Source organism: Phoxinus phoxinus (assembly GCF_949152265.1).
Source record: "Phoxinus phoxinus genome assembly, chromosome: 8".
NCBI lineage: Eukaryota > Metazoa > Chordata > Actinopteri > Cypriniformes > Leuciscidae > Phoxinus > Phoxinus phoxinus.
In genome coordinates this window covers 29,629,183-29,651,599 of record NC_136883.1, presented here as the reverse complement: position 1 = coordinate 29,651,599, position 22,417 = coordinate 29,629,183, and the positions used below count along the sequence as shown (strand labels likewise).

The following is a 22,417-nucleotide window of genomic DNA, read 5'->3' as shown; positions in this document are numbered from 1 at the left end:
TATTGTGGTATTTGTTAAAACTGCAAGACCACTGATGCCTCCTTTAAAAAATGCTGGGTTGTTTCAACCCAATTTTGGGTCAAATATGGACAAACCCAAACGTTGGGTTAAAAATTTAATTTACAAATGTAACCCAACGGCTGGGTTTGTCCATATTTGACCCAAAATTGGGTTGAAACAACCCAGCATTTTTTTAGAGTGGTAGGCAAATGGAGAAGCATCCAGCTGCAGCCCCGCAGACTCACTTCTTGCTAGACACCAGTGGCTGGACACCAGTGGATGGACAGCAGACGTCATTTCCTTTTCAAATTGACGTCATTTCCGTATCGTCATTCACTTTTCAAATTTGACGCGCCATGCAGATGTTAGTCAGCGGTAAGAAAAAATAATAAACTGTCGATGATGATAGGTCATGTCAGAATTCAAATGCACAAACTAGCTATTTAAAAAAAATTGTCTTGTTTTCAAGGTACTGTGTCGTGTTTTTTAAAGGTATTAGTGAACTCTGGTGTGCCTCAATTCTAGAGCTAGGTTGCTCTAGGTTACTTCTCCCACAACCTTACGGGCCTGCACTGTGGCATCTTCATTCTGATGGTCAGATTGTGTAATTTCCAATAAATATTGCAAAACCATGAAGTGTTCATTTGATCTGGATTGTTTGGTAAATTGTCTGATCATGTATATGAATCTATGTATATTTTAAAAAACAGAAGTGGTTACATTTACAAAAAAAATAAGAATATCCAAATGGGCAAGGCAAAAAACTGTGGTCAATTAACATGTTCAAGTCTGTTGTATTGACAAAACGTTATAGTCCATTGATCTAGGCTGAATTTAAGTCACAAAGAATAGTGATATGATCTGAACAATATATATTTTCGAGGTGGTTCTTGAGTATGCAGTTTGCATGCATTATTGATGTTATAATATTAAGTATATTATTGAGAATTGTTTTATGTAAAGACATTATGATAAAGATCATATTTCAATTTGCACACAGCTTTTATATTAACCTATATATATATATTATTGAGAATTGTTTTATGTAAAGACATTATGATAAAGATCATATTTCAATTTGCACACAGCTTTTATATTATATATTTTAAAGGTATGTCAGTTTATTTAAAGGAATGTTATAAAGTATTATGTCAGAATTGTCTAAAAAAAACTTTTATTCAAATTTGTTTAAACTGTCTTTATATACCAATACATAATTAAAATGTAAGTAATTTGAAAAAGAGAGTATAAAAACTGAGTGACTCTAGTGTATTTAATCTTCAATAAACACATCTCATTAATTCCATTTACTCCCACCTAAAAACGGGAGCGCGACTGCGCGCACGTGGGCGGAGCCAGTAATAGCGGCGGTAGTCATGGCGACGGAGAGTGACAGTCGCGCAAGCCAATCACTTGTTTCGTCCCGGTAGGAATTAATGAGCTGTGTTTTTTGAAGATTAAATACACTATAGTCACTCAATTTTTATACTCTCTTTTTCAAAGTACTTACATTTTAATTATGTATTTGTATATAAAGACAGTTTAAGCCAATTTGAAAGATATTACACGTCAGATATTAAAGACGTGTGCAAAAGCCTGCAAAGAATGCTGTCTATCCACTGGTGAAAACAGAAAATAAATATTTTGAAAATATAAAATGAATATATGTCAATCCAGAGGTGAAAACGGAAATTAGCGGCGAAACGGAAATGACGGAGAAAAAGGAAATGACGTAGGCTGTCTATCCACTGGTGTCCAGCCACTGGTGTCTAGCCGGAGGTGAGTCTGCGGGGCTGCAGCTGGATGCTATTGGGCAAATGTGTATAATTAAAAATAATAATAATAATCTACAGCAGTTTCTATGAAAAACAGTAGACTAAAAACTAATATATAGTAATTACAACATGTACTGAATTAAATTTGATAAAATTCCTGCAAGGGTGGCTATGAGCAGTTTAAAACGCCTTCTCATTATGTCTTTTACTAATCAGTCCTTTTAGATTTTGTGGCTGTTTTAGATAATTCACTTTCTACATAGCATTGCACTGTATAGTAAGTTCAAAAGTTTGCGCATTTTATCATCAGCCTCGCAAATGGAGTACTTTGCACAAATCTTATCACAGTTTTGGTGTGATATGCAGTTAAATAGTAATTCCTCATATATGTCTATTAAACATGGTAGAAAATTTAGGAGGTGGGGGGAATGTTTTTGATAGTAGGGTGGGACGGACAATGCCCAATGATTGAATAGGAAGCAGGATTGCATATCGCAGCTCACTGTCCTGAACCATTACTTATGAACAGCATGATCCCATATAGAAAGGTGACATACTGAAGAGTGAGAAAGCAGAGGGAAAAAAACTAACCTGGTCTAAGGTTGGTCTCCTCATTAGAGAGGACCACCCACCTCAACCCAAACTGGAGAGCCCTTTAAAGAAGACATCAAATGAAAGGACTCTCCATCATATTTCTGGCTCAAATGCCCCCACGCGGAGTGCCCTCTGTTTGACGATGCCCCATTGTGCCCAGGATGATCCAAACACACTCACACACACAGACCACTTCACTCACAGACAGCATTCAATATGCCTGACTTGGCATTACGCATTTTAAAGGTCACACGGCATTATGAGCCATATTTATCAAAAACATCTAATGCATGTTAAAATGTTTGAAAGTAAATTTCAGTGTCATGAAACATTACAAATATCTCAACCAATCACCACTATTCATAGCCAATCTGATCATATTAAGACATGGTATCAATTACACCATTTAGGTAAAAGTAATATGCGATAAATATGAGAATAATATATCAAAGTTTGTCACACAGCACTTGAATGCTTCATAAGTCACTTTAATTAAAAGTGTCAAAATGTAAATGAAATGCTTGTGCAAAGACATGTTATTATTTCTTGAGGTTTAATGTCACGCACACCTTCTGTGTTATGTGATCAATAGCACACTTTAATGTAATCATATTTAAGGCATTATAAATGTGCAAAAGATTAATTGAAATCCAACCGGTTAATTGTGAAAGAAAAACAGAAACATTTACACAGCATGAACTGATTGAAAATTCAAATCGAATCGGTGAGAGCGAATGCCTTGATGACAGCACATGCGGCACAGGATGATCAACTTCACTTCAACTCACACAAGAGGAAGTAAAGAGAGAGAAAAAAACAGAAAGAAAGGTAGGGAGAGCGAAAGAGTATGCAAATGAGTGGAAGAACCGCTGAGCTAAGCTTTAATGGCAAGCGAACATTTGAATTCACCATGGAAGCCTTTTATATTCGTGATAAATGGAAAATAAATGTTATTAAGTTCTGTTATATTGGCCATTGTGCAAATGACTGAATATGTGTTTTCCCCCTCATTACATAACTCATCAGGAAGTCAGGCGCAAATAAGATCAAGTGGCACTTTCTCCAAATTGGGTAAAAAATAGAGCCTGAAACTCTTCAAAAAATTTGTCTCTTTTTCAACAAATGGTCATTAAAGTGCCTAACCTTCGGAAAATGTTTGTCAGCCTCAGGGAGTCAAGCTAAACATGACATGTTTTAATCTATATTCCTTTTAAATGAACCCTTTTGAGGATATAGTGTAAAACTAATTTGTGTAGCAATAAACAACAGCTAAACCTTGACATTTACAATGCTTACATATTTAACACTTTAAATAATCTTTCATTAAGATGGTACTTTGGGACGAAATGTTGATTTATAATTATCAACCAACACATATTTCCCATAAACTAAATGTTTTTACTACAACAAATTGTCACTTTAACTGGAGAATACAGATGATGATTTGATATGTTTGAAACTACTTTTCATTCTAGGCTACTTATATTTTTTCTTAAAGGAAATTAATACATTTATTTAGCAAGCACGCATTAAACTGATCAAAAGTAAAACATTTGCATTGTTACAAAAGATATCAAATAATTACTCTTAACTATTTTCAACATTGATAATGAGAAATGTTTCTTAAGCACCAAATCAGAATGAATGATATGTGAAGGATCATGTGACACTGAAGATGTAACATTATGGGCCCTATTTTAACTATTGAAACGCAAGTATCAAATGCGAAACGCAAGTAACTTTGTGGGCGGATCTCAGGCGCTGTTGCTATTATCCCAGCGGGATAAATTACTCTTGCGCCTGACACAAATCTAAAATGGACTGGTCTGAAGTAGCTCCATTACTCAGGTGTGGTTTGGGCGTAACGTGCAATAAACCAATCAGAGCGTCCTCTCACATTCCCTTTAAGAGCAGGCGCGCTTGTTCCATGGCGGATGGCTATTATAACGGCGGATTTGCCAGGCGCACACAACTTACATGATGGTAAAGGTGATTTCGCAGTCTTCAGAATTTTGTTTCCTGGTTCTTGACGGACAACCCACTTTGTAAGATCCTTATATACCTATACGTCTTGCCACTATTTATCAAACAGGTTTGATTCGTCTTTACTACAATTAGCCTGAATAATTTGGGTAAATGAGTAAGCTAGATTTATCTTCATGGAAACCACAATGATTTCCCTCGTGTGGTAATATTTTTCCTTCCTTTTGTAATTATGTATGGTTTGCAAAAATATGAACTGCTGCGTCTGTGTAGATGAGAGAAGCAAAGTGTATGCACGTTGTACACACGCTACATTATGGCCCGCGAGCGCAAGTTCATTCCCTAATTTACCAACGTGCGTCTGTGGAGGGAAAAGTCCGCTGTGGGTCGGGTGCAAAACAGGAATGATACATGCGTCGGCGTACAAAGTAATTTGCGCTGGGTGCAAGATAGGGCCCATTGCGTGCATGTGTTTGTCTGCTCCCATGGGTGTATACTCATGTATACATATCTGTGTGTTAGCATGGCATTTGATTTCCCATCCATGCTGAGAGTGATACTTCTCTTGTTTAATGTTTTTTTTCCCTCCTCTTTTGAACTTCACAGGTCTGCCGACTCCAATTTCCTCACAGTCAGGAGCAAGAGGGTTTTTACAGAAGCCCAACACCTGTTGTTTGTTTGGCTTCCACAACAGCATGCGGCGTAACAGACAAACCTGTGGCACTTCCTACCTCTCTCCATCACGCCCTGATCTCTTTCCCCCTTCATCTCTATTCAATCTCTGCCTCCTTCTCCATCTGATCCATCTATGAGATGCTTCATTTTTCTCTCTTCCTTTTCTCAAATGCTAAGACTATCTAACCATAGTAAATGTCTTTGTCAACCATATTCAACACATTTAGTGTTATACTGTATATACACCCACATGCAAACACTCTGACAAATTACGTGCAGACCACTAACCAAGTGTGTTCGCAGCCGCCCCCTGCAGCAGACTGTTGACTCCCTGTGGCAGGCCGTAGGGTCGTGAAGGTCGTGGGGTGGTTGGTCTGGGCCCGGCATCATGGGATAGCAGCACACACACAATTAAATTAGTTTGCACTTGGCACTCATTGCATCTGCTCCAAACCTGTGTATCCCGCTGATTTAATTTCCACTCCTCTTCTGTGGTGAGTCTCTCCACTGCCCCTTGATGACCGCTCCATCCACCTTCTACAGAGAGAAAGAGAGAGGGAGAGATTGCTAACACCTCACGTACTACTTACTATACACACTGTACTCCAAAATACTGCTAGTGCAGTGAAAATTTGGGCACATTTAGCTTTTGCTTCTCTTTCGTTTTGACAAAATGTGTAGTTATAGTATTAGGCCAGAATAAAATAAAAGTACAATTCAACGATAGTAAAATAGTTGAGCAAGAAATCCCTGGATTCATTCTCAATGTGGTGAGACAGCATTTACTGCAGCTATTATGCCATTCACAGCTGGAATCAGCATCCAGAAATGTCAGATGTGCCCCGATGGTAGCCACGTTCAAACAAAAAAGCACATTTGTTTAGTGCATTCTCTGACTAAGCACTGTGCTGCACTTTACATTACTGACTGGGACTGCATTATTGTATTTTCTTTTTTTTCTTTATAATTTTACTTTTTTATTAGTTTTAATCGCCTTATTTGTCTTTTTTATTCATTCATTCATTCATTGAATTTTAAATGAACTTTTATATGCCTTCATTTTTCTTTTTCATTATCAGCATAAAGCACTTTTTGAATTACTGAATTTAATAACTCAAAATGCTTTACACAGGCTTGATAACGAGAAAGAAATGTAAAGATAGTACATTTGAAAAACATGCAACATAACATAAAAATAAAACCTTATTTTAAACAAAATAAACTCCCTTAAAATAAATTTGCCTTAAAAAAATGTTTAATTTCCAGTCTTTGAATATGATTGGTAAATTTGACTCTAAGAGACTAAGGGGTTTAAAACAAACATCTTTGTTCTGTAAATAGAAGAAATAGCTGATCAAATATTTATAGTATTTAGTTGATGAGATATTTTAAAAAACACAAACAACCATCGGGGTCAAGCAGTCTTTTCCGCATCCACACACGCTCATTACTCGCACGCATCATGGAGAAAATGCTCCCTGCAGGCGAAGCTCTCCGTTGAAAAAAAAACCTCTTTTGAACGTCTCCGCGTGCTCCCTGTGCTCTTCAAACTGATGTGTTAATGCAATATTGTCTGCGAATTCAAAACTATCATTATTTCACAGTTTTAAGGCAGCCGGGCAAAGAAAGCACGAGTGATGGAGGAGTAAGAGAGTGATGAGAGCAGGAAGGCGTTCCTGATGAAATGCATGGTGAGGGTGGAGGTGGAGCAGGATGCAGCGTTATGATTCCATTAATTGGGGGCTTTCTTGCAAATGACCTGAAAGCTGCAATTACCTTCCACAGAAGGGCTCCATTATGAACATCTCGCCTGTGACACACACACACACACACACACACACACACACACACACACACACACACACACACACACACACACACACACACACACACACACACACAGACTGCGAATGAGACTTTAGTCGCATGCATTACTTCTTGCACAACAGTTTATATGTAATTGTCTGTATATTTACACCTTTACACAAAGCATACACCCATTACACATATCATTCAATCCTGCATTGCTTTTTCTCCTGCATTCCCCCTCTATTCCCTCAGCATGCGCACACACTCCCTGGAACAGATGATGACATTAGTTGCGGGAGTTGGCTGGTCTCCAGGTGTCCCGGTGTTCTGTAATATTGTCACTCCCATATTTCACTCCTCCTGTCCCAGCCTCTGTTAAAGCAAACTCAATCAACCCCTCCTCATCCCAGAACCAGCAGTGTGTGCTTTCCCATATGTACAATGTATGAGGCTCGTGTTTGCTTTGAATATACAGAGGGAGCAGGGTACACACACCAAAGTATACTGTCTCTCCTCGGTCGGTGAATGCATATATCACAAGCCGAATGTGACTGTGTTAGATATCGAGGAGGCAAGAGCACATACCCAGATAGCAATGAGTCGGCGGGCCACCGGCGGTTCTCCAGCGGTAGTAGAAGCGACAGTATGGCGTAATCGCAAACACGTTTGCCGGCGCACCGCCAGCGGCAGCCGCTTTTTTAAAAGCGGCATCCGCCTTCCTACCGCCTTCGTATCGCTGACGGCCAGCAGGTCAACCGCCGTTTCGCCGCAGTTATAACAAAGGCAGCTTTTTCGCGGCCCGCCGGAGGCAAACGCTATTATATATATATATATATATAAAATATTTATAGCATGCAGTTTATCAAGAATAATGATTGATCAAACCAGATAAATTTCCATTTGACGTTTTAATTCCACATTTTAAAGTACAGTAATAGTCATTGAAACAAAATGTCAGCTCAATGAAATATAACAAAAAAGATACATATATACATAATGTACACACTAAAGAACATGCAAGTTTCCAATTATATATTGTTTAAAAACAGCCTTATAAGCAAATTATATCACTTAAAATATTTTTTTAATATTATCAAGAGGTCAGTTATGGGATGAAAAGAATTACCAGTAAACATTATAGCAAGTAATGAAGATATATGGTACCAAATAATGCGCAAGATACCAAATAAATTCAGGTATAACATCACATTTTCAAGCAATTCTTAACAATAGGATAAGTGGCAATAATTGAGTAAGGCTCTGGGGTAGAATAGACAATTATAATGGCATTGCTGATCTGGGGCACAAGATTTACACTGTGAATGTCTGGAGTAGTTCGATATGCGTGGCGTAGTGAGTTAACAATTGCAGGACAGTAAGTAATTATAATTGTTTCAAGTCTGACTACAGGTTCTGTGGTTTTTCCCAACCACCAATATAGGCAACACAAATTAGCATATCTTCAGTGATTCCTTGTGCGCCTGTATAAGAGTGCTTTTAATTCACAATTTAACACATATTACACAAACAATAAAATCACAAAAAAACATTAAGAAAAATACTACCAAGTATATCGACCAGACAAAAAAAAAAGTTTTTTTTATAAAAAAGTGGATTGGTCGAGTGTAGTCTGTTACAGACTGCAGGGTAGTGAGTGTTCCAGTTGTCAGTGATGCTGGGGTGTCAGTAGTCAGCCTAGGTTTAAGGGGTCGGCTGTGGGTCCCTCTCAGCTGTGCGGCGCCTTTTTCCACCTTCACGGTCAGATGCTCCTTTCAGGTAACGCATAACATTAACCTGGACCGCCTCATCAGTGGCATCCTGGGTTGCCGGGTTCTTCCGTATGGCCCCTGTAGAAAATACAGATCTGTCATTCCATTTGAATACACATCACATACACATCTATCTAAAAATATCTAAAGAATATCTAACTTACTTTGAACAATGGTCTTCAGGAACAGGTCTCTAAAACATGCTTTTTCCCCAACACCAGTCCAAGTTGTATCAACGGAAAGGCGATTAGAGAAGACACTCTGAAGCATTCTCCACACTGTTGACTTTAGGTCCTTCCCACATTTGATAGCCAAAAAACGTAGCTGAAAATCCAAAAAAAGTGCCCCAAATTACATTTCTCATACATAAATATAAAATGTGACAGGCTTTGAATTCAGACTGTAGAATAGGCAGTGTACAATCTTAATTTGACTTTAGATTAACCTACAGCATTATAAACAATAGCAGCACACTTACAAATCGTTCCTGATTCCCAGAATAAAAGAACATAGTAGTCAGTCCTGGTCCCTCAACTACAAAACTATGACATTTATATCTTGGTCTACTACATGTATAGGTGGCCCCAGTGGGAATTAATCTAACAAACACAGGTGTTGTTTGCAAGTCGTACCTGATTGCCCAGTGCGAGCAAACGTCTTCAACATTGTCCCAACTTGCTTCACCTGCTCTTGAAGCGAGTTGCTGTCATCTGAAGCTAGAAAAAGATAGGCAAATGGTAATTTGGAACCTACACTACACACAAATATGTAAACTTTAAGAAAGAGTGCCATGTTCTCACCTGCTCGTGCATTGCTTTCTCTCCGGGCTTGGTTCTCCTCCCTCAGGGCTTGGTTCTCAGTCTTGAATCTCTGGACATCTACATAACAAAAGAAAAGGGATTCTGCAGGGTTTAGTCAGTCAAATTTACGACTAACATAATTATATAATCACTATATTAAGAGATATAGGTCTAGAATATACCTTCATAGCTGAAAACTTGATTCTGTACACGTTATTTCAGGGGAGTCCAAGGGCCAATCACTGAGTGATGACTTTCTCCTATTGATAAATTGACATAATAATATGTTAGAAGTTATTGCATATATTTACTGTATTGTACAACACACCTAGACACCTTTCATCCAGGGCAGTCAAGTGCCCTAATGAAAAACAGATTATGCATAAAAGGATTCCTCATCTTAAATAGAAGCAATAGTTTAAGACAAAACAATGTCACAAATAACATCACTTACTTGTACTCAAACTGTTGGCTCTGAGAAGTGGAGACTGGACTACTGGTGAGAAACCTTGTTCTGAGAAATAGGAAACAAAAATGTGAAAATCAAACAAAGGGTATAGTTTAGTGGCATGATCACAAATTAAGCATCACAGCAATACATTGTACATACCAGCTCTGAAGTCTACAGATGGTTGAACGTTTTCCTGGTTTTCTAGAATGAATGAAGCTTCTGGAGCATCGGGCAGCACGGAAAACTCGTTACCATTACTCGTTATGATTTTTTCAAAGCTCAGAACAGCTGGTGCATCTGGAAGACTAGACTCCTCTTCATCAGACATTGTGACTAACCATGCATTTACCTTTAAAGCCAAAAAGATTGTCCAACAGTAGGTCTCTTGGGTGAAGATAACCGGTTATGCTCTGGTCAAGGTATCTGCAAGAAAATGTGAACAAAACCACATTGTTAATGTTAGGAATATACGTGGGAAAAAAAATGATCAGCCAAATGTGGAACAGTGAGTGTTAAACAGTGTGTAGTGATTTAAGTGAACACAGAATTGTCCTCAAACATAAAATGTACAGAAGTTCACAGAATTACAAATCACAATAGCGTTAAAAAAAACATTGTTACATTCAGATAAAGATGTTTTATGACTCAATAAACATGATTGTAACGATGTATGTGTGTTCTTCAAACTATGTTCAGGTATCATTATAATGAGATTATATTCATAATGTAAAGGCAATCGATATAATTTATCCTTGAGCATAATACTAGAAAATAATATATTTTCTCTCTAATTGTTTTATCCAAAGCCAAACCAGATCACAAAAGTTTATATAAAACACTCGACTTGCGTTATAAAGTAATTTTGCAAACACATGGTTTTAATCTCATAAATTTGTGTATAGTGGCTAGCTAGCATGCTAACGTTACCTAGCCTCAGGTGCACCTGTCACATATATTAGCTGTTATTTTTATGATTTTATTGTAAATAGGAATGTTTACTGAAATGTTTTGTTTTTAGTTTTCAGTGCTAGATACAGTTTCAACTGTGAAGTTGAAGAACTGTGAAAGAAATGAGGGATTATAACAGTGAATAGCCAGTCGTTGGTGATTATAGATAGCAATAAACCAGATTTGAGATGTGTAAATGTGTGCATTAAGAGACTGAATGGGTCAAACTGCCCCATTTAGTCTCAGTCTCTCAATGCAGACATTTGCACTTCTCCATTCTGGTTTATGGCTCATAGATATGCTATTCTTTTGTGTGCATTAGAGTGACTAACGACAGGCTATTCACATTGTTATAATCCATAATTTCTAAAGTTTTTCACGGTTGAAACTGTCTATGACTGAAAACTAAAAACAACATTTCAGTAAAAATTCCTATTTAGAATAAAATCGTAAAAATAACAGCTAATTTATGTGCAACTGAGGTCTAGGTTTTTTTATTCCATAATTCCTGTAAAAAAATAATACATAACTGTAACTATAAGTTTCTGTTTCTCAGAATAAAATAATGGTCAAATACTGAAACCTGCGTATTATATCTTTCTAATGATGTATATTTTTTCAAGATAGTTCAAATTTAATCTTATTATTTAAAGCTCACGCTCTGGCAAGGGTTAACAAAATAAGTATTATTTTAGGCCGAGGCTTTTTATACGGCCTACCGCTGAACGCGGCCTTTATCCAGGAGCAGTTCCAGATGGGGAAATCTCTGAAACCCTCCGGAGGGTCTGGTGGACCAGAGTACAACGACAGCTGTTTCTGTTCTAACGTTACAGAGCAAATACGTGCGTTGACTCTCTCGATTATAGCTAACGTTAATGCTAAAGCTCAATAAACATCTAAAAAAAATGGCCGCCAACGGCTTTCGAAACTTTCGCCAAATTACAACCAGCCAGCATATTTTATGAGTAAATTATTTGATTTTTATATTATATGTTTGTATTTAAAGTTAAGTACACATTTATTATCTGCAATTTTGGCGCCCATATTAGCCGCCGCCACTGTAACGTAACGTACCTAGCAACTTTGCGTAAACATGGCTAACGTTGACTTGTTCGGCAAGAACTGAGATGACTAACGTACAGATTTTAAATATATAAACTAAAAACAGTTGCGTTAAACACAAAGGAAACATGTACTTACCTAAATGATGGTAGTCGACGTCGATGACTTTGTTTTGCGATCGAGTAGAACTGTACTACTCGAGTAGAGTGATGAATTGACGCGAATGTGTTTGTTATAGCGCCACCGTCTTATAAGCCCCGCCCAAAATAATTCTGAACACACACACACACACACACAAAAAAAAAAAAACACTGCGCATTCATTCTATGTTTTATCAATGACATAATGTGTTTAGATTTTATTAATATTTTTTTGTAATAATCTCTACAGGGACTTTTACAATTTCTTAAACATTTGTACAGATCACAATTGCTAATTAATACTGATAAGGTAAAACAAAAATAAAACATTAAGATTGGAAAAAAATAAAGTTTTTTTTTTTACTTTAAACTTTTTAAACTTAAAGCATGAAGAACTTAAGAAGAAGAATTTAGCTTTTTCATTGAGTCTATTCATGTCAAAACTATTTTAAGAGTATTTTAAAGCGGCTTGCCGCCAGCCGGCCGCAGTCCATTAGACAGAGGCAACCGCCAGAGAAAATGAAGCAGTCGGACCGCCGGCGATTTGCCGGCGGCATCTCGCTAGAAATGCGAGTGACGTATTCGGCGGCAAACGTTGTATCCCCGCCAGCGGGACGCACCTATAGCCGACAGCTTAGGGCCGGAGGCAAATAGAAGCCGTGTGGATGTTTTTTGCTATCTGGGTATGTGCTCTTTGTAATCATGAAGATATGAATTTATTGATATTTATACTCTGGGTTTGGGCGAGCCAAATATGCATACTTATTTACTTTATCCAATTATATGTAAGAGCAAACTCATGAATTAGCATTTGAAGTGCATATAGGTACCGTGCAGTAAAGGCACTATAGATGGATAATTTAACAAAAGATACAAATTCTGTCCTCATTTATTCTCTCTTATGTCATTTCAAACCCTTATAACTTTCTTTCTTTCTTTGGAACACAAAAGACAATATTTTGAAGAATGTTTCTACTTTTTTTTCATTCAATGAAAGTCAGTGTGGTTTAAAACAACATTGGACCTCAATGACCTTCACTGGCTGAACAAACACACATTGGGAAAAAACATGTTTCTTTCTGGTATCAAGGTGTATGACAATTGTTTTATTTTTTTAATACTAATGGAGCAACATTATTTGTTTAGAAATAAAGTATTAAAAGAAATGTGTTTAGATTAAAAATCATATGAATGAAAAAGTTGAACATGGGACTATAGTGATATAATGTAGAAGTATAAGGGCAATAGTGACAGATCAAAATATGTTACCTTATGCATTTTTTTTTATATACAAATACTTCAAAATGTACACTTTAATGAGCGATGTGCCATTCAAGTTTATTTGAATCACTTTTAGCACATTTTCTGTTTTTCTGTTTTATTCTTCTGTGTATTAAACGGTGTGCATCTTGGAATTATTACAATCTCATTTCATAAATACATCCCCATTGTAAGGGCCTGCTTCTTTACTTTCGCTTTGTTGTGTTTATTTTGTGGTCAAAATTGCGTTAAAACTTCGTCGGCTTCCGCCTCCTTCCTTAATCAACGAACTTTGCTACACATGGACTAAATAAATTAAATGTTAAAAATCATTCAATTATAAATTTAATTACATAAAAATGTAACTTTCTTCATCTATCAGGAAAATGTTTAAGTGCATTGTGACAAACAACATTTGCAATAAAATATAGTAACATATTCAAAGGTGAGCATTTTTATTTGAACCATCAATGTTAATCATGAAATGGAACATATCTGCTGTTCAATAGCCAGTGGCGTTTAGAGTGACTGTGCATCATTAATGAAGGTACATGACACACAACTGAACATCAACTAAAAAATCATACCGATCAAAAGACTGTGGGGTTCTACCTCCGGTCCACTCCTGGGACAGCTTAGTGTGACCCCGTCAATCAAACACACCTGGCCCGACAGTCCAGCTGCTCTCTGTTTCTATGGGAACAGGGGATCTTGGTGAGGAGGGCATGCTCTGAAACAGGTGAGCATAGACACGTTCACTGAGGGAAATCAGGCAACTGTTAATAAACCAAATCAAACAGTCACTTTCACCTTGGGATCATCACCTTAAGGGGACAGATTACAGAAGATATTGATTAGGTGTACAGTATTTAACCAGCCAATGGAATAATGAAAGAACTTCAGGTGTATGAAGCAGCCAGATAGTTCAGCTTGATAAAGAAGTCTGAATGTCAAGGGCAAAAACCTGACTAGGTAGGACTGTGTGTTTGCTTGTACGTGGCATAATAGGAAAAAATGGCTTAGGAGACTTTTAAGCTGCAGGGAAGCCAGTCTGTTAGAGGCTTCCACTTAACCCAAACAGATGTTCAGACAACTGTGTGTGTGTTTTTGCGCATCTACATAATATGACCTCTGACAAAGTGCAAAAGCATTTTGTGCTGATGCAGCTCTCTTGAAAGAGAAATTGTTGTTCCAGTAAAACCACGCCCCCATTTACACATTCTCAAACACACACCTCAACAATCTCTTTGACTCTCTCTCTCTTTCTCTCTCATCACACACACACAAACGGTCTTTGTGTTTGCTGAAGAATATGGAAAATAAATGTCAGTGATCCCTCATCCCTTTCCTCTATACGCACTGAGCTGTTGTGACAGTCTTTTAGTAGTTCTGCTATGGCAGCAATTCAATACAGAATGAATAAAAAAAGGTTTAACAGCTCTTTGTTTTTGTTTTTTTCTCACAACGGGTCACCTGTAGGACATGAGAGCACCCAAATTGTTATTCCGCCACAACAACTGCAGCTGCTAAAGAAGTATTCCTCAATCAAAAACTGTTTTAACGCTCTATTGACCACAGATGTGCACTGAAATGCACCTTTATGATAATAATTTTGTGATAGTGTGAGCCTATCCGATTTCATTTTAAATAGACTAATTTTGGATTTAAATGTCAATTAAAATTGACTAAAAAAAAAGCAGCCATTTGTTTTGTTTTTATTCACGGGCAATCATATTTAATTAATTCAGTAGTTAGATTCTATCTACAAACTACAATACAAGTATGCCTTTTTAATTTCTACACGGACAAAAAAAATTCACAGGTCATCTTTGAGATCTCTTTTTTTCTCCTTGACAGCACTGAGATTCAATGAAGCAAAGTGCGACTTTTTCTCAAGCCTTCTACTTCTTAGAATTGTCTCCTAAGAAAACATCTGAGTAATCACATGTATCATATGTGTATTTCCTGTGGAATGGTAACAAAATATATCAATACTGTAATAAATCAATCGATATGATATCAATACAGAACAACCTAGGCTATGCAATAAATATGTATTTCATGACAGGTTCCTGTCATTTATGTGATGCACATTTAAATGTAAAAACATTCCAAAACTTGGAATTATTATAAAAAAAAAAAATGTTCTATTTATCAGAAAAACTTAAGGGAGCACAAATTGACTTTGTGATTCACGTACTCCAAAATATGCAATTGAACCTTCAAAAAAAAGCTAACATTGCTTCTGTTTGCTGTCTTGGTAACCAAATAATTCTTTCACACTACACAAAATTAGCCTTGAATAGAATAAAACAGACCGATATGACTTATTAAAGGTGAAAAGCTATCGGGTTTTATAAAACTGTCTGCTGTGTGTCATTTATAAATGATGTGGGCCCACTTATAATTTCCCCACAGGAACATCAATTTCTGGCAGCTCTGTTGTCTCCAGAGTTAGGGTTAATAATAGCACTTGCACCGTGAAATTCGTAGTTGATGCTAATGATTGTAGAGTAGTTTTGCATGCCCTCTCCATTTGAAGTGAAGCAAAATGATTTAGTAAATATCAAATGTTTAGCACATAAAATTTGTCCTTAAACAAAACCTGGACAAGATGGTAAAAGGTTCTCAATACCTTACCACTTGTCAGTATGACTAAGAATCACTGGTAACATATATGTCCAGATTTCCACAAATCAACAGTGTGTTTGAGAGAAAGGGCAGAGGGTCATCGGGAAGGCGGAGGTGTTACTGGAAGAGATCTATGAATAGCATGTGAAGGTGGGTAGTAAAGTTGGGTTGTTTTAGGTCTTTTTCCTCTCTTTTTTTGTGAATTGGTAAAACACAAGAGGGTGAGGTGGTGAGGAGAGAATTGAGGGATTTCAGCTGAGCTACGGTGGGGCACGGGGTCGATTTCATGGCAGGAGGATGCAGTAATTGCTCGCGGGGCCTTAATGAGTCCGGCGGGCCTGAAGCACAGCTCTTCATCCAAGAGCCAGACAGGTGGTCTGCTCAGCCTAATAGGGAAGGGACTGGCCCCCGATGTGACATCAAACCCAGCCTCTCACACCTGCCACCACGGTGTGTGTGTGTGTGTGTCTAAGCATCAGACAGGAGGAAGAAAGAGAGAGAAAACATTCAGTTCCTTAGTAATAACTCCCCTTCAAGTACCCTTTTTGGCGGCCTGACGACAGGAAGCATAATCTATATTCTGTCTGAACTGTGAATAGATATAATTTTATAAACTCGACTTGCTCACCTAACACCCAGTCGGCTGATCTATCCTTATTTTCCCAATAAAACAATTTTAAACACCTGAACAACATCATGCATTGTTCATCAACTTTTTATGGCTCATCATTAATGACTTTGTTCAACATACTGTATTTACAGTCCCTGTGGCTTTGCAGCTTTACGACGCTCTGAAATTTGAGCATAACTGATGTTGTTGGTGGTGCTCATTAACGGTGATCATCGTTAAGTAGGCAGGCTTTTCTCCAGTGAAATGTGCACCTCTACAGCTTTGCGGAGCAGTGGAAGTAGGGCATGACGTTAACAAATGTCACTAATGCATGCTGACAGACACCAGAGTATTACTCAGAGCCTGTCATCGCACAACACACACAACACCAGGGGGACGGCCAATAGCAGAATCAAAAATACACAAACACACACATATACACATTTGAGTGTAACTGGCGTGCATCCGCGCTAGTACTTTTGCGCTGATCTTTACATAAGGGTGAATTGTACTAGTTTAAAAGTACAAATAATATCATTATTACATTATATAACGATGTAATTACATATAAAAATGATGTGTTAAAAAAATAGACCCACAATAAAAGGAATTATTAAATGTAGACTTATTAACTGTGATCTTTATTGAAAAATGGATCGCTGTAGGTCAGTGATGGGCTAATGTTCAATGATATGGAAATAAAACATCAACAATACTGACTTCTAAAGTGATTATTTGTAGCTTAAATGTCTATTCACTGATTTACTCGTCTGCCAAAAATTATTTAAATGGCTATGAATGATCTTAATTTGGGATATTTTGGAATTTTGACTAATTAAAACAAAAATATAAATCTATAAAAATTAAATAAAATGATAAAAGAAAAAAACTTTTCAGGAGGGTACGTAAATATCTACCGGTACATGCAATTGCTGCTATGCTAATTTAGAATTACACAAAAATGGTTTAAAAGAACCACTATGCTGCTCTATCTACTGTTTTAATGCAGAGCTGCACATGCTTTGTGATCTTTGCAGTATAACAGACTGCCAGGGGCTCTGTTATAGCAGACTCAGCCGTGGCACTCCAGCGCAGTGTTCTCAGACGAGTCTAGGTGTGTGAGAATCTCTCTGCAGGTGTGCTGGGTTCAGCTCCGTCAGACCCAGCCGCCCTTTTTCCTTCGAGAGCCCGATCAACAGATGGCATCGTGAATCTGCCCTACAGGAGTGGCCTTCTCTCTCCCCCGAAAACCCAGCACTTCACCCCGTCCAAACCCAGCCCCCCCGCTGCACGGCTTAATTACTGCCGCCGCTCTCTGCTCTGTTCTCCCTTAGAGCCGACGGGCCGGAAGAGGGTACGACGTTAGGGAGTGACTCAGCTTAGCTTTGAGCAGTTGCTGAAATGGTAGGGGGTTGAGGGGGAAGCTGCAATCTGGAGAGGACTAGGGCGAGACTTTGCTCTCGCTGCGCAGAAGCGTTGCAGTTAGGGCTGAGGTAAACAAACAAAGCCACATGCAGAGAGAGACGTCTGTGAATGTGTATGTGCAGAACGCTGCGTGTTTACATAGATTTCGGCGTATCTTTTACTTAACAGTTCATTGGCAACTATTTTCAAACCCACAAACTGACTAAAAAACACAAAAAGTAAGTTATGTGGGGCACGTTGGTCATACTAGTTTAGCAGCAGTGGGTGCAGATATGTGTGGTGTGATGAGAGGTGCCTAGAGCTCAAGGCAGAACAGATGGAGCGACTGTAGCAGCAACCAGAGGCTCAAAGATGGGCGGAGCGCTGCAGTCTCTGCCAGACAAATACAGGACGGAGACCCCCATACAGTCTTTGTGCCAGAGTGCATCTGCATTTGATTACAAACATGTGAATATTTGTGAGTTTGGAAATGGAATTTGTCCCTAAAAATCACTCGCTTGCAGATGGCTTAATAATGTGTGTATGGCTGTGTGAGTGAGCTTGATTCTCTAATGAGCATCTGGATGGGGCGTTTGATTGCTGCAGAGGCTCATATGAGTGTGTGTGTGTGTGTGTGTTGGACTGGGGAAGGAGGGAGGGTTAAGCTAAATGAGCCACATTAATAACCTGTGTCAGCAGGTCTAAAGAGCAGAAGTGCTCTGGATGACCAGGGGAAGCAGGTGAGGGAGCAAACAGGGCCTCACTGGTTTCACTCTTGCTATTTATGAGCAAGACTTTAGGTGGAAATCTATGCAGAAAAGTGCATTTTATTTAAACAATAAAACATTTAGTATAAGAATTTCATATAAAAACATGGGTGTATGTTAATATTGATCCTGATCTTGCTCTGTGTCTTTGCATCAACAAAGAGATTCTGAAATAATTTAGAGCACAATGGACACAATAGTCTTTTAAGCCCATGACTATATCTGAAAATACAACAACACAATAACTGAACAACAATACAATCATATTCAATAATAAGGATGAGGTTTTAAGATGTTATAGTGGTTGATTCCGGTAGAAGTCTGTGATGGTGATAATGATAAAAGACAATGATGATATTAATAACAATTATGAGTGTGTTTGAGTGTAAGTGATTTTGGTAAATTTAGCACTGATGACTCACGGGGCGGATGTAACACCCACCTCAATCTGCAGGGGTCCCCCTGCCCTGTTTAAGAGCCCATCTCGTGTTTGTGCATGAAAAAGTGAATGTCCAAAATAAATACAAGTAGAAATAGAGGGCTCTTTACAGCTTTGTAAGTGTTATCTACTGTGATTCCGCACTTACTAATAACACTATGGCGTAGTTCCTCCAATAAAATGTTGTATATTAAAGTGTTTGCAATAATTTTGCTGTGGTACCAGTGAGCATGCATATATGTCAAAATAGCAAGTGCGCAGCACTGACGAAAACTACAATGTTACATTTCCATTGCAATATTTCAGCAATCAAACTGTGTCTAGTGATTTGGGTTGGCTAGATTCATGAACAAATCACCAAAAAGGTTAACGAATCAGTCCGAATCATTTTGCCAGCTCAGTAGTAAAAAAAGTTTATTATTGGTTTGTGATTATATTTATACAAAATATATAGACGTATATTTATAAATAGATATGCAAATCATTCATTTAAATATATTTATATGATTGATATGTTTAAAATACACTGCAAAAGTTTGGGGTCAGTACGATTTTTAAATGTTTTAGATCACCAAGGCTGCATTTATTTGATCAAACATGCAGTAAAAAACTGTAAGATTTCTGAAATATATTACAATTTAAAATAACGTTTTCTATTCTAATATATTTTCAAATGTAATTTATTCCTGTGCTGGTAAAGCTGAATTTTCAGCAGCCATTACTCTTCAGTGTCACATGATCCTTCAAAAATCATTCTAATTTGCTGATATGGTGCTTATGTAACATTTCTAATTATTATCAATGTTGAAAATACGTTACTGACACCAAACTTTCCATCAGGCACTTGAAGAGATAGATTTGTTGACTATAATGGGAGCAATCTACTTTTATTTAGCATTTTTACTCCACAATTAGTCCCAAACTTGCGAGGACTTCATCAAACATCAATGGTTTAACACCAGCAAGTTTAAGGGGCTGGTGGAGAGCACATTTCCACCCTTGTTGTGGTGGAAATATGAATAAATGGATCCAGGGCACCAGATCCTGCACCAGCACCCTCACAGAGGAAAAGGGGTAGGGTGTGCCCACTTAAGTTACTGTCTCTCAGATCACTACATGAAGGAAAGGCTTTTAGAAATCCAGTGTCAGTAAGTGGAGGGGATGGACTCGGAGCCCACCTCGATACCCATCTTTGATGTGCAGTCCACCTGTGCACACACAGCTGCTTAGTAGATGAGGAACATGATGTTGAGCTCTGTGCGGATCAACACCTGTGTTTCTGATATATGGGATACAACAGTTTGATGTTTGAAGGGGCAAGAGAAACCTGGGGTATAAATGTAGACACAGTGAAGTGAGCCAGAATATGCTTTAAACACGCACAGAGAAGGCCATGCAATAATCAGAATTATAAACTAAAGGGCATTCTTTTGAGAAGAGGGTCAAGGTGTTGAGTGGCTCTGGAAGCACATCCCTCAGATGTTTAGAGGCCGAATGAATCTTAGTCACTCTCCTGCATCCATTTTGCTAATTAGCCTGAGGCTATAGCAGCTCACACACTATGTGATCTTCATCTAGAGATGCAGTAGAGGTCAGAAAGGATGCTGTGGATGGGGAATCATTTGCATTCCACTCAAGTGTGTGTGTGTCTGACAAAAGCCAGAGCAATGAATAGAGTGATGCTCAATGAAAAAGTGGGTATTTCTCTCACAAACTCACTTAAAGGAATTGTACACCCAAAAACTGTCAAATACTTCCTTTTCTTCTGCCCAAATAGTTTTTTAGGGCCCAAGCACTGATGGTGCGATGACCCCATTGGAATTTTTCTGTCATTAAATGTATCTTTTAGGCACTGATGACTGATAATTTCAAGCTTTTAAAAGAATGCAAAAGCACCATAAAGGTAATGTTGTGTGCTGTACTTCACAGATGAACCAACACATTGTGACCAGCTGCCAAATATGAGGTCCTACCGCTAAACAGCACCGACCTGCCAAGGCATGGACTCTACAAGACCCCTGAAGGTGTCCTGTGGTATCTGACATTAGCAGCAGATCTTTCATGTCCATGGCGGAGCCGTAATGGATTAGACTTGTTTGTACAGTAAATCCCACACTTTTATCAGATTGAAACACCTTGAACTCTTCATCATGTTCCTCAAACTATTCATGAACAGAATAGAGGCCACTGCAGGCAATACCATTGTCATGAAGGGGTGTACCTGGTCAGCAACGTTTAAATATGATGTCCAATTAACGTCCACATGAATGGCCGGACCCAGGGTTTCCCAGCAGAACATCGTCCAGAGCATCACAATTTATCTACTGGCTTGGCGTCATCCAACAGTGCATCCTGGTCCCGTCACTTCCCCAGGTAAACGGCGCACACATACACAGCCATCCACATTATGTACAAGAAAAACAGGACTCATCAGACCAGGCGTCCATCCTCAACTGCTCCAAATTCCAGATCCGATGTTCATGTGCCCATCGCAGGTGCTTTCGACGGTGGTCATCATAGGGACTTGGTCTGCGGCTACACAGCCCCATATGCATCAGGGTGCAATGCACTGTGTTTTGTGGCCTCATTCCTCCCATACCGATTATTTAAAAAAGTGTGTGACTTGTGCCACAGAAGGCCTTCTGTCAGTTTGGTCCAGACTAGCCTTCAGGATAGCCGTAATTGCCCTTGTGCATTGAGAAGTCTTGGGAGCCCAACACCCTGTCACTGGTTTGTGGAATGTCCCTCCTTAGACCACTGTAAATCCTCACCACTGCTGACCAGGAGCAACACACAAACTGTACCTCTTCAGAGATACTCTGATCCAGTCACCTGACCATAAAAATTTGGCTCTTGTCAAAGAGCTACAATTGGGCGACAAAAGTTCCTACGATTTCGCTAACTGTTAATTTGTGTCTCACTGAATCAATGATCCGGTTAAAGAAGTGAACAGATTATCAGAGAATAACAACCTACATTTAAATCTTTCTAATACAAAGCTATCATATGGCCTCAGAAGATTTGGAATATTGCCAAATCATCAAGTCATATGGACACATTTATGATACCTTTGTGGTGCTTTTGCATTGTTTTTGAAATTTGAATGCCTCAGTCCATATACATTCTAACTGCTTGAAAAAGAGCGAACCGCACAATTCTGCAAAATGTCTCTACTTGTGTACCACAATATAAAATGATTCAAGTTTGGGATGGCATTAGGGTGAATACATTCATTTTCATATTTAGAGGAACTATTCCTTTAACCAACCTATTGTCTTTTTTCTCTGTTCTTGTAAGTTC

General features: G+C 38.3%; 2 long non-coding RNA genes across 5 annotated transcripts in view; both read right to left on the bottom strand.

Annotated features, from left to right (window-relative positions):
• The window catches only part of LOC307002856, a 101,565-nt gene that overhangs the window by 7,664 nt on the left and 71,484 nt on the right, over positions 1–22,417 (bottom strand). The window contains exons 5-7 of one of the 3 annotated variants that reach the window (XR_013798565.1): positions 13,854–13,959; positions 6,804–6,837; positions 5,316–5,564 (exon numbers count right to left, since the gene is read on the bottom strand). This is a non-coding gene — a long non-coding RNA (uncharacterized lncRNA). The remainder of the gene's footprint in view (positions 1–5,315; positions 5,565–6,803; positions 6,838–13,853; positions 13,960–22,417) is intronic. The other 2 variants (XR_013798566.1, XR_013798567.1) reach the window with 2 other exon arrangements.
• LOC307003192 lies at positions 7,727–12,118 on the bottom strand. 2 transcript variants are annotated; one of them, XR_013798642.1, is made up of 8 exons: positions 12,005–12,118; positions 10,016–10,279; positions 9,860–9,919; positions 9,588–9,665; positions 9,406–9,483; positions 9,238–9,321; positions 8,770–8,929; positions 7,727–8,683 (listed from the first exon to the last, which is right to left on the bottom strand). It is a non-coding gene; the product is annotated as an uncharacterized lncRNA (long non-coding RNA). The 2 variants fall into 2 exon arrangements; XR_013798643.1 differs by lacking the exons at positions 10,016–10,279; positions 12,005–12,118 and having other exon boundaries at positions 9,860–9,991.